Here is a 12,007-nt window from a genome sequence, read left to right on the forward strand (position 1 = left end):
GAGGAAGACTTTGCTACCTGGGGTGTGTAGACTGACAGACTGAGGGCCATCCGTGTTTGAAGGCCCAGCCCTTGATTCTGAGACCCATTTGAACTTTTTCTCTCCCGTCAAATGGCATTAACAATATTGGCAAAGATAAGTCCCTCAAATAACTCTCCACTTTCTTCTTTGGGAACTGAAGTCAGAGGCACAAACACTAAATCATATCATTTTTCTGTATGCTTTTTTTTTTTTCTGGCCCGTCCCCTTGCCACTAAAACGCTCCTTGTCTGATTATTCATGGGCAGAGGACCTCTTTCCAATGCCGCTCTATCCATCCCACAGTCTTTTTCTTTCCTTTGAGGTTTGAACTAACTTTTCTGTTTCTTCACACCCTGGCATGACAGTTATTGTGTCAGCCCCTCCCTACCCCACAGTCAGGCGTGGGCTACGGGCAAGCCAAGGCACACTTCCCAAAGCTTATATTCTTCATACTCTGACCGGTGAAGTGTAAAGGAACCCAGACTTCCCAGAGTCACAGTATTCAGGCAGCCCATCAGAAGATGCAAAACCCATCTCAAAAAGTTTGTCTTTCACTTTTCAAACCCTTATCCTCATAGGCTTTGAACTCTGTAGTTACAGTGTCATAAAGTATTTATGAAATCTGGATTAAGAAAAATTTTTTTTTCCTTGTGATTGTTTTTTCTGGGGGGAGGGAGTTTCTAAGAATGTCATTTAATGTACTTGGCATCATATCTGTTTGTCCATAGTGGTGGTGGTCTCTCTCTCTCTCTCTCTCTCATTCTCTTTCTCTCTTTCTTTCTTTCTTTTTTTCTTTTTTTCCTGGTAGCAGGCCTCCATAGAACAAATTTAAAACACAACTGGCATGGTAATGTACGGAGAGCTTCAGTGGCACCTCACCACCCACCCTCCGAGATCTGTCCTAAGACATGAGACAGTCTCAGAAAGCTGCACTGCCCCCCAGCACAGCTTTCATTCAAATCAGCTTCCAAGGCCAATTTCGTCCTGAAGTCAATGCATGTATTTACTGTTTGACAGTAAACCCGCTCTGCCTTCTCCACGTCCAAGGCTGTGCATTCGTCTAATTAGTGTCGTGTATGTTTTCCTTTTATTTTTTCCAATAAAAAAGCAGTGGGATGAAAATTGCTTTGATATATAGCAGGTAACATTGAAGCTATTCCATAGCACTTAACTGTAGTGAATACTGTGTCACCAATTCTGAAATCAATTTAATGTTTAATGCAAATCCATTACATGGTGCTATTACAGGCTGACAAAATGATTTACACAAATGTGACAACTTGGGCTCAATTCACTCTGCTTTCCAACAGTGTAAATGCATAGCAGTGTTTATCTGCATGAGAACTATGCACTAATCTATCTGAAGAAAAACTATATCAACTTTGGTATCTACTTTCCGTTTACTTCAATCCTTGCCTTTTTGGTCATTGTTATAATGCCAGCTTTAGGACAGAAAGAATTATAAGAAAACCAGCATAATACCTGATATATTAAAATGTAGTGCCTGTGAAATCTGTATTATATTGCTCTTCTGAAGTAAGATTTTTCTACACCGGTAGCCTTCGCTGTCTGTCAGTCAGGACCTTCTGGTATAGGTGATGTAAAATAACCGTACAATATTAATGCATGCTATTCCATAATGCTTAGTGAACTGTATGAATATTACTCAAAATTATGTTAGTCTTTTTTTCTGACTTGGTTCTTGTCAGCTAGGTTTAAAGGTATTTCACTGAGAATGCAAATTCTGTCTTTTCTTGATTTCGGCTGTTTTCAGTATTTTGGAGGTATACATTTACTTAATTCAGTATTACTTGTGTTTTTGTTTTCGTTTTTGTTTTTTGTTTTCTTTTTCCTAGGGGACAAGCATGGGTGTTTGATTTCAGAAATCAGTCCCTGGCAAGACTTTTGTCTCAAAACGACCATTTGAATTTCAAGAACTCTGCTCTGAAGACACTGAGGACATTTCCGAATGAGGGACATTTTCCTTCACCCTCGACTGAGGCTTTGCTGATCCTGAAGCGTTTTCTTAATGGACAATGTTCAGCCAGGTACCCATGCTTGATCCGTCTTCACACCAGACTTCCTCATATTAAAAGAAAAAAAAAAAATGAAAAAAAAATCTTTATGAGATCACGTGGCTATTTAGTTTCATGCACAGTTGCAATATTTTCTTCAAAAATAAAACTCTGTACAAACTTTGGGCCCGATTCATAAGAAAAAGAAATTGGCTATTAACACGGGATTTTAAAAATATAACTTTTTTTTTTTTTTTGGTCTAAATTTGAAATGACTTGCTTCCCAAATGAAATGTTTCATCTCATTTTTTTTTTTCCTAAGCCAGCACTGATCTGCCTTTTATGCCCCAAAGGGTTACATAATCAAATTAGGCGGCCGGGGAAATGGGGAGCAGATACCAGAAATGCTCAGAAAGATGAGGAGGACCACCTGCCCTTGAGCATGGTAACGGGGGAGGCAGCAGCATGTGGGGGTCAGGACCTTGCCTGTGTGCCAGGCATCATGAATTTCCACTTGTGGACTCCTGATGCTATTTACTTAAAAAAACACAATTTCCGAAGTACGTCTGGACCACAAGCATATATGGTGGAAGTGCCACCTCTAATCCAACCAGAGCACCTTCAGGGTGGAAAATACTCCCCAGGGTGTGCGATGTGAACTTGTGTCTCTCCACGGTGGTTTCAAGGACAAATGGTGTCCAAAGAATGGGGCTATTTTTCCTGCTGTTTTTATGCTCAGCTTCTTAAAATAACACAAGCTTTCTTCCCTTTTTGATTCTATTTGTGTTACTCTTATTTTGTTAATTTTTAATTTTTTTTAGTAATAGTCTATAATTTAGCACTTTTTTTTTTTCAAACATCTCAACCGAAGGCCACAAGGCCACTGGCTACGTTGGGGTGGAGGCTTGAGAGAGCTGCCCTTTCTCCCTGGTCTCCGACTGCCTTTCTGCACTGCAAAGGCATTTCGTAGCATCACCACTGAGGTACTAGCTAGACCCAGAGCTGGAGCTTTATCAGATTCTAGGAGGTCCTTAAGGAAGACTTTCAAAGGCAAATACACGACCCCCTCCCCTACTGCCCTGACCTTTTACCAGAACAAAGTTCACCGGGGGCTTTTCCCACCACCCTTGGAAATCTGTCTGCTCAAGATACCTCGGTTTTTTTTTTTCATTTCAAATTGTGCAGGGAGGGGATTAAACACTTCCAGTGATGAGAGAGCTGTTGTGACACTAAACACCCCCGTGTTAATAAGTTGGCTTGACATTTGTTTTTTTATGAGCCGGGCCCCCTGTGCCTCTAGTATACTTGTATTGACTCTCATAGTTACCCTTTTAGTTTGACTGTGTTCTGTGAAAATTTGTAATTGGTTGAGAATCACTGTGGGCGTCCATTCTTATTCAACTAAATCTCCACAGGTTTTTTGAGCTGGTGTGGATTAGTTTAACTCTTGTATTCAACCATTAGTGCTACCACCTTCTCACATTACAATACAATTACTGGAAGCAAGTACTGCATTTCCTATGCAACAAAAAAGGAAAATAAAAAATTGCTAATGCTATGGAGGCTGTGTCATCATTTGCTTTAAATCATACCTGGGTGGTAGTGTTTGAGTGACAGTTATGGGTGTGGATTGGAGTTTTCCCGGAAGACAGATGGTCTCTCTGCACCATGGCGTTTGCATTATCCTTGATGGATGTCAGGCACCTTGTGCCCTTCACAGGGTTCTCATGGGCCATATTGGCTTTTTTACCTACTTAGGCAAATGCAAAACTTCACACTCACATAGTGCTTACCATGTGCCTGATATTGCATCAGTTCTAAGTGCCTTAGATATTGCATCAGTTAGGGCCCAGGCAGGAACTAGGAAAAGGGTCTAATAGGTTTTCCACCACACGTACAGCCGCCACCCCTGAAGTTAGGGAAACAAAAGTGAAAGGTCGGGTTACCAGAACCTAGGAGCTCCAAGGAGGGACCTCCCACAGACGATGTTTGGATCTTTACTGAGAGCAGTCACCATGAAGGTGGGGGGCACCACATGGCTCGTACTCAGACCTCTCAGAGGACGTGGGCAACCGGTGCTGGGACCGCCGAGGGGTTCACAGCCAAGGGTATCAGCACTTCTGAGGCAGTAAAGCCTGACTGGTGCTGGGAGAGTTGAAAGGAGCTGGGGCTGATCGTGCCTCCATCCTTGGCAGCTGTCACATTGTGGGAAGGAACTGAACCCAGAAGGAAGTCCCTTCTTGCTTTCCTTCCTACTCCTAGGCTCCTGCCAGGGTCTCTCACTGGCCAGATCTAACCGGAGCCATCTGGCGAAGGAGTCTGGAAAATGTCGTGAGAAAACTACCAGCCCCACAGAACAGCATACGGAAGGGTAGGCTTGGAGACCAAAGACAATAAAAGTAAATAAATACATATCTTAATCCGTTTAATCCTCACAAGCACGCTATGGGATCGCTACTATTTCTAATCCCCCTTTTACAGATGAAGAAATTGAGGCAGAGAGAGATTCGATAATTTACCCAAAGTCATTCAACAAATACATGGCAGGGTAGGATCTGAATCCAAGAAGTCTGGCTCCAACGTCCATCTTGTAATCACTACAATATATTGACTCAATTGTTTACTCAACAAATATTTTTTGAGTACCTATTATGTACCAGAGACTATGCAAAGGGCTAGGGATAGTAAGTAAGTAAAGACTGGGCAACTCTTCTTAGGAGGTGTACAGCCTAGGAGGCAAAATAAGCACTATTCAGACAAACAGCAGCAAAGGTAAGCATGTAGTTGTGTTAAGTGCTATAAAGGATATGTACACATTGCTGTGAAAGCCAGTTGAGACTGGTAAGACAGAAATTAACCAAGCAAAGGGGGTGGGCAGCAGGGAGAATGTTATGGGCAGAGGCAACAGCATGTACAAAGAGCCCGTAGTAGCCCTAGGAGGGGATTGAAAGAAGGCCTGTTTGGATGAAGAGGAGAAAAAGAGAAGTATGGTACAAGATGAAGCTTCATGTTTAGGTCACAACATTGCAGGGCCTTGCCAGCATATTAGAGATCTCTGTCCTACCCTCTAAGAGCATCATAAAACATGTATCAGTCAGATTAGGCTAGATCTATGCTGTGACACAAACAGGTCCAAAAGTGCAGCAGCTTACAACAAACAATAAAAGTTTACATCTTATTTTGCTTGTCTGTCAAGGGTTGCTGAGACTTCTGTATAGAACCTCCTCATTCCGGGACCCAAGGTGAAAAGTGGCTACCATCTGGACCGTTGCTGGATGTCAGCAGGGGGGAGAAGGAGCATGGCAGGACACACACTGGCTTTTAACAATTCCGTCTGGAACTGACACACACCACTTGCGCTCACATTTCATCAGCCAGAGCACGTCACGTGGTTCAACAGGACCAGGAAGGATAATCCATTCTCAGGGAAGGCTGGAGAACACCACTGCCGATTAGTTGGGGTTGGGGGCGGGGGGGGTGCAGTGTGGGGAGTGGGCTGAGTGGAGAAGGCCAGCGAGAACATACTGCAGCAACCAGAGAAAGGACGCCTGGGCTGTGGCTCCTGTGATGGAGTGGAAGACAAGTGAACAGATCAGAGAGGTTAATAAGGGTGTTAATAGCTACTGTGTATTGACCTCTTTTATGTGCTAAGTGCTGTATGTGATTTATCCCATTAAATTAAATATTTTCTCTCTTATTATTGCAGCTTTCAAAAAGGTATAGTCCGTCCTCAAAACATATTTCTGACTCAGGTGAATAGATCAATTTCTCCCATACATGCCTTAGAGTCCAAGTTAGAATCAGTTACTACCTTTCGGTTATTACTCTGGCCAGTAGCAGAACTTTGGTCTCTATTATCTGGAGTTAAGACTTGGATTTAAAGTCATTAACACTGCTCCCTCACTGACATACTCTAGGACAGATTGTTTGTAGGTACCGGGTTTGGGGTGAAGGCAATGTAGAGATTAAATACAGGGTCAGGCGCAAGACTGCCTGGGTTGAATTTTGGCTCTGTATTTTGTTAACTCTGTGGTGTTGGCAAGTGCCTCAGTTTCCCCATTGGTAAGATGGGAAGAATAATAACAATACCTGACCACCTCACAAGGCTGCTGTATTTGATGAGTTAATATTTGATGAGTTAACATTTGTAAAATGGCCAGCAGTGCCCTGGCCCATTGTAAATGCTCTGTGAATGCTGTAACTAGAAAAATAAGTGATTGCAAAATGTAGAGCTAAGGCATTCTTTCAGCGCACTGATGGCATAAGTCTTCTTCCTTGTCATTTCCAGGCCTCTATTTGGGTGAAAATTCTGAAAAAACTTTCATCTAACAACTGCCTCCACTAAGTAGGAAGAAGTAGCATAGAAAGTATCGTCGAAGGTTTGAGGACAGACACACTTGGGTTTAAATCTCGGTTTCTCATTGTATTAGTTCTGCAAAACTAGGGGCGTCCGTTTTCCTGCCTGTAAAATGGGCATAAGGATAGTATCTACCTTATGAGATCATTTAAGAGACTTAAATGAATTAATGCATGAGAGCACCCAGTACAGTACCAACCATATAACAACTATCATTATTTGCAGCCTGGGGTTGGTGCATCCTAAGGAGAGGAACCCTGACACTGGGAGGGCAATATTGTGTAGTGTCTAGAAGCCTGGGCTTGAAACTAGAGGACTTTGATGTGAGTCCCACTTTCACCATTTATGGGCCATAGATATTAAACAAGTGACTACACCTCTCCCTGAGTCTCAGTTGAGAGAAAGGCCCAAATGGGTCAATGACTATGGATGAGAAGGTGTGGGGAAGCACAGTTCCAAGTATCAGGCACTAGGCTACATTGAATAGAACCCAGCTAGAGTCTAGGCCCACCTGGCTCTGGTTTCTATTTCCCTGAACAGTGTGAATGGCCAGGGAAATCCATTCTCATCAGGCAGGGGAGCTGGTCAAGAGAAGTGGTGCTAGGCATCTTTTTAACCCTTCAAGTTCTGGTTCTTTGTTTTTAAAAAATGGCTAACGTGTAGCGGTCTTACTGGCTTCTGGGGAGAAATAGTGCTTCCCTTGACCTATGAGGAATGAACAAGCTTCCATTTATCTCTGAAACATATAAGGCCATTCTATATTCACTTTTTGTTTTTAATTGGGGTAACATTGCTTTACAATGTTGTGTTAGTTTCTGCTGTACAGTGAAGTGAATCAGCTATGTGTATGCCTATATCCCCTCCCTCTTGGACCTCCCTCCCAACACCACGCCCCCAGCCATCCCACCCATCTAGGTCGTCACAGAGCACCGAGCTGAGCTTCCTATGCTTTATAGCATATTCCCACTAGCTATCTATTTTACACATGGTAGTGTATATATGTCCATCCTAATCTCTCAGTTCATCCCACCCTCCTCTTCCCCCCAACCCTGTGTCCACATGTCCGTTCTCTACGTCTATGTCTCTATTCCTGCCCTGCAAATAGGTTCATCTGTACTATTTTTCTAGATTCCACACATATGCATTAATATACGATATTTGTTTTCATTCCTTTTTATGGCTGAGTAATATTTCATCCCTTTTTATGGCTGAGTAATATTCCATTGTATATATGTACCACATCTTCTTTATCCATTCATCTGCTGTTGGACATTTAGGTTGTTACCATGTCCTGGCTATTTTAAATAGTGCTGCAATCTGGCACATTCAGTTTGAATTTCAAGTTCATTTCAGGGAGCCTGGTAAAACAAGCAAACAGTACATTTATTTCTATCACATTTAAAATTTTTTCTATTATGGAAGAATACCATTATGTACAACATAGAATTGAGTAATGAACTCCCATGTACCTACTATTCATCTCTTACAATTAACTCCTACGCCCTCTATACTCCATCTGCTTCTTGACCACCCCCAGATTATTTTGAAGCAAATCTCATGCGTCATATATTTCATCCATAAATATTTCAGAATACACCTCTAAAAGAGCAGACTTCTATAAAATGTATTCACAATACCATTTTCACACCTCAAAATATTAATAATAATTCCTTAATATCAAATAACCAATCAGTGTTCAAATACTCCCAAGTATCTTATGATTTTTTAAATAATTTGTCCAAATAAGGATCCAAATAAAGTCCCTACACTAAGTGGTTGTATGTATCTTAAATATTTAAAGAGAAGGGTCCCCTTCTTCTCTTTTATTTTCCTTGCAATTATTCGCTGAAGAAACTGGGCCATTTGTCCTGAAGAGTTTTTCACAGTCTCCATTTTGTGGATTGCATCCCTGTGGCATAAACATGTTCCACCACTAAATTGGAAGCATATTCTTGACCTTGGAAGTTGACCCAATGGGATTCAATCCCAAGGCTGCCTCATACACTGTTACGGGATGGATCAAGGAACTCACCTTGTGTTTGTGCCTTGACTCTGGAAGCTGTGGCCAAAATAACTGGGGCAAAGTGAAAGGTGCCCCAGGAACTGTCCTCCACCAACTGCATCCCTAACTGGTTTTTTTCTCTGACAGAGACAGTGAAGGCAAAAGAGAGTCCACCTTAATGGCAAAGAACTCTGTCTCCTTTGCCACCCATTGCTGACAAAAAAAGAAAGAAAGAAAGAAAAAAAGCCAGCTTGCCACCTTAGGAACAAAATGAATAATTCTGGTTGAAAACTCAGATAAAACTCTTTCTGTTCTTACCGCCCTGTTCAGTGGGCATCCTCTTCCCTTGTGAATGTATGCCCCTGGGATAGAAGTCAGTCCCAGGGCAGGGAGGAGGGGCTTCCAATCAGGCTCTATGGAGCAGTGGAGCTGGGTTCTTAGAGCCCTGAGATCGCTTCATCTCGCTCGTCTGCTACCTTCACTTCTACCATCCTGGATTCTGAACACTGGCCTGGGCCACACTCTGGTTCCTAAAACTACAAAAATCTCGTTGTGCAAAGTCATTCAAAACAAACTCGACCACCATTATTTTTTTTTTTAAACGCATTGTTTACTTTGTTTATTTATTTATTTATGTATTTATTTTTGGCTGTGTTGGGTCTTCGTTTCTGTGCGAGGGCTTTCTCTAGTCGCGGCGAGCGGGGGCCACTCTTCATCGCGGTGCGCGGGCCTCTCACTATCGCGGCCTCTCTTGTTGCGGAGCGCAGGCTCCAGACGCGCAGGCTCAGTAATTGTGGCTCACGGGCCTAGTTGCTCCGCGGCATGCGGGATCTTCCCAGACCAGGGCTGGAACCCGTGTCCCCTGCATTGGCAGGCAGATTCTCAACCAGTGCGCCACCAGGGAAGCCCCGACCACCATTATTGAGTTCCTCTCCTGTGCCAGAAATTGGGGCTGGAGAAGGACATGTATCTGAGATCATCCCAGAGGGGCACAGAGTCTAGCAGAGGAAATAGACATGCAAACCAAATAATTGCACCTTGGCCTTGTAAGAACCAGGGAAGCATCTTGTGCCAGGTAATCTGGGGTCGGGTATGCCCAAGGGAGAGGGAGAACGGAGAGGGAGCCCAGGGAGGAGATGCACAATGAAGGAATTCAAGGATGAGAAAGAGTTCAAGACACTGGCTAAAAGATATAAACAGCAATAGCATAGCAATAGTAAGAACAGCAACACGTACCAGGTGAGCCCTTACTTCCTACCATACATCTTTCCGAGGGCTTTACATGCGCTCGCACATATAACCCAACCCCATGAAGTGGACTCAACTCTTATTCCCATTTTACAGATGAGGATATGGAGGCACAGAGTTTCAGTAACTTTCCTTATATTAACAGCTGCCTGTGTGTGACCTTAAAGTGCGTACAGGGGCTTAGGGGTGGGGTACGCTTCTAAATCACAGTTATTTCCAGATATGTCTGGTTCACTGCCCTCTTCCTAGTGCCTAAAACACTGCTTGGCACGTAAAAGGCACTTTGTTGTGTGACAGGACCAGCAATGGATGTGTCAGTCAGCTGTCCTTGCCCCTCCTGGTCTACCCTTCACCCCTCTCCAAGTACTGTCTGCTCAGGAGGCAGACTGTGTGACCTCATCAATGGGCCTCCTTGACCTCAGGTCTTCAGGGATCAGCCAATTGGAAGCCCAGAGAGCAGATCGGGGGAGGGGGGGAGGGCAGTGATGTCAGGGCATTTATTTCCCTGGCTCTCTCCCCAGGTCCCCGCTGGCCAGTGGCATTCCTTAACAGAAGGTCACAGCCCTTCTCACAATGGCCCTCATTTCTCCTTTCGGGTTCTGATAACGGCTCCCTCTCCTCATCCCTTTCGGCAGGAGGTGGTAAGAGGGTACTGCTGTGTCCTTTGTAATTTCTCTACTTATTGCCCAAACCTTTGTCAATAGCCTCTTTATTAACCTCTCTCAAATGACCTTGCGTTGAATGTGCCGTCTGCTTCTTGCTGGAATGCGGACTGATAGAGTGGTCAAGCCAGAGCAGGCTTCCGGAGTCTTCTTTCTCCTAAACTCCAGCAGAGGCTCAGATTTATTCACAGGATGGATGTCAAAACCATAAATTTTCCCATCTTAGTTTATCCTAGGCTCAGAAGGCTGGACTCAACCTTCAAAGGTCACTAAAGTCCATTTCCCTGCCTCCAGCAAGGAATCCTGCCCCCCACCATCAACCCCGACTGCTCCTGTCAGAGAGAAGTATATCTTACTTTGAAGATCTCCAGGTAAGGAGATACCATAACTCACTCGAGTGTCTCCATCCTCCCTGCCTGATAAATCTCCCTTCTGTCTAACACGAACCCCCTCCTGTTACAGGTGAAGCCCGCTTCCTTTGTCTGCTCCTTGGCAAGAGCTGAACAAAAGATCCTTCATTCTTTGAAAATAGGCACTAAATCATCTTTCCCTTCCTGTAGCTCTGAAGTGCAGATCAATGAAAGCAGATATTCTGCCCATGCTGGTCTCAAGTCGTTCTAAGAGAACACTACGCTGTAACGAACACTTAGAATAATGAGTTCTAAAAGGTTTGTCAGGGGACGGCGGGAAAGATGGAGCCCAAACCTCCACTGAAGATGGCTGACTGGGTTCCTGACAGGAGGTGGGGAATTCTTCTCCTTTGATTTACTTGTCTCCTTGGCCGTTCATCCTCTACATGTTTTCCTCACCCTGAATTCTGGAGGGCGCTTGTTTGCAGGTAGTTACAATCCCTGACAACAGCCGCTGCTGTATAGACAGCTCTCCAGGCCTCTGCTTCTTCCCTCCAATCTCCACCCAGCTGGGCTTTCACTGGTCTTGAACTGAGCCAGGCAGGAACCAGGAAGAGCAATACAGCCAGGATCTGATAAACTTCAATGCCCACAAACCACTGAGGGCAAATGAATTTTTTTTCAAAATTTATTTCACAAGTTTTCAAAATGTTCTTCCCCAAAACCTGATTTTTTAAAATCCCAAATACATATTTTAAACCATTTGCCTAGATCTTTAAAGTGTTCTCCGGTTCAGCACTTTGTGTTTACTCTCATTCCTAGATTGGTAAACATACGTACACAGGGCCTTTGTCTCATTCTCACAAAAGTATAAATGATGGCTATATGGGGCCCTACTTATTCCTATGTCAATTAGATGCCCAGCCTGAAACCTGAGTCAGCAGGAGAGTCGGTGCTTGGCTTGTGTCGCGGGGTCATCCCACTTAATCACTAATCCTCCCAGTAACCCAGCAAAGTAGATGCTATTAGTCTACTTAAAAAGTGAAGAAATTATAAGTCACAGAAAGAGGAAAGTCACCCAGCTAGCAATCGTGAACCACAAGGCTCACCTCTGAACCCTAAAAGGGGTGTGAAGTCTATTTAGACGAAGAGAAGTGCCAGCAACTAATACTGTGGAATATTTATACCTGAAAGGTGCTCATAATTAGGACTTGTAGGTGCCTTACAACCCTTAAGCTCTTTCAAAATAATCAAAGAGAGATCTGAATAATTTTTTTTAAAGTATTTTTATTTATTTTTTAAAGTAATCTTTTATTTATTTATTTATTTTTATATTTTTATTTTTGGCTGTG

The sequence above is a fragment of the Eschrichtius robustus genome, chromosome 3 (genome assembly GCF_028021215.1).
Source record: "Eschrichtius robustus isolate mEscRob2 chromosome 3, mEscRob2.pri, whole genome shotgun sequence".
In the NCBI taxonomy this organism is placed as follows: Eukaryota; Metazoa; Chordata; class Mammalia; order Artiodactyla; family Eschrichtiidae; genus Eschrichtius; species Eschrichtius robustus.